Below are 1,786 nucleotides of genomic sequence, written 5' to 3'. Positions count from 1 at the left end.
GGGGCGGAGCCGCTCTCCCGGTGCCGCTGAGCTCCGCTCCCGTCCCGCCGCGGCGAGGCCGTGCCCGTGTGTCGGTGCCGGTGTCGGTGCCGATGTCGCTGCCGGGGCCGCGGCGAGGCCGTGCCTATGTGTCAGTCCCGGGGCCGCGGCAGCCGGACCCGGTGTCGCGCACAAAAGAGTACYCGAGGCACACGTGGCACTGCGCGGTGGTAGCGCCCCGGTAGCGGTTCGGTAACACCCCCCGAGCCGCGGCCGCGGCGGGCCGTAGCTGCTGTGCGGGYTCAGTAAATGAGTAAAACCATCTGAATTGTGCTCATGACGCGTTCCACTAACAGGTAGTCGTTGACAGACACCAAGCTAAAAGGCCCAGAAAAGGCATCCAGWTGCTTATCCCGTCTGGCTGTGTTTGCATTTGGGTGAAACAATGTCAGGGCAGCACTCCAACTTTACACCAGCTGGTTCCAGTGAAGGCACGCCGGGTAGATCATGAAGGTTTGTGTTGCCGGGGTATTTTCTCTTTTAACACGAGGGGGCTTCTGGAACACCGCACTCTGACCAAAACCCTTCTGTATTGGAGAGTTGAGTTTGATTTTTTTTTTTTTTTTTTCTCTTTTAACACGAGGGGGCTTCTGGAACACCGCACTCTGACCAAAACCCTTCTGTATTGGAGAGTTGAGGGGGATTTTTTTTTTTTTTTTTTTTTTCCCTGTAGCTCCAATTATAGGGAACCGTGAGCCATAAATTGCAATTTTGCTGTCAGCTCGTGAATTTGAATTGTTTCTAACAGATTTTCTTTCCTCAGGCTGCATGTTGTGCTAATAGAGGGAACCAATTTGCATAACTTCTGTCAGTCTGAAGCATTGCCTGATCGCTTTCTGGTAGAGAAGGTTAGTTTAAATGTTCTTTATATTTGCGATCTGATTAATTTTTCATGTTGGAAAATGTTTTCATCATTGTATATGGTTACAGAGCATGTGGAAATGAAATATACTGAAAGAAAAATGCCAGCTTATTTGGAAAAGCAGTAATTTTGTTTCCTTTTTCTTTAGTATAAAAATCCAGAATGTCTAACCTGGCCCTAAACTTAATCATCCAGTCACGGGGTTAGCTTGGGAAGCAGTGTACACTCCCTATTTGCCCATATTTACTCTTGTAATTAATAATGTCCTGTTGGGTCTTTCTGCAGCCTTCTGGCTTTCCAGCAGAGGCCTTTTCTTTTGGAGAAAATTATTATTTGATATTTCATTTAAGTAGCTTTGATGGTTACAGCTCTGTGCAAGAAGGTTAAACTTGGAGATAGCAGAAGGTTTTCAAACAGTACATGACATAAATCTTTCTGTCTAATGGAAATTTATGGCAGTGAGAAAGCAATGTTCCTTTGTAGGCTTGTAGATTTTGCTGATATTTAATTACCTTAGCTCTTAAAAAGAAAAAAGTACCATGTAATGAAGACTGGGTGGAGGAAAAACAGTGTCAGCCCTGTACTGCTTTATGCCATGCATGTAATTCTAAGCAGTGGCAGGAACACATCACAGGAGAAGGCACCTCAGCAGAGTTTTGTTGTCAGTCCAATCACCCCTGAAACATCAGGTAAACTATCAAAGAAAGGAAGATGTTTTCTAGCTCATGATCAGTTGTATTTTTGCAAGTTATCTCATTAAGCTACTTCAGCTCTTTAGAAAAAAAAAAAAAAAAAAAAAAAAAAAAAGAAATTCTGCAGTAATTCTGTAGTGCTCGAAGGAAAATAAATCACCCTTGTGAATGAAATGCCACCGAATCGTCACCC

Source organism: Malurus melanocephalus, unplaced genomic scaffold (genome assembly GCF_030028575.1).
Source record: "Malurus melanocephalus ecotype Western Australia unplaced genomic scaffold, MMel_1.1 scaffold_8, whole genome shotgun sequence".
NCBI classification, from domain to species: Eukaryota; Metazoa; Chordata; class Aves; order Passeriformes; family Maluridae; genus Malurus; species Malurus melanocephalus.
The sequence above is the reverse complement of the archived record's forward strand: the minus strand, read 5'-3'. Positions refer to the sequence as shown.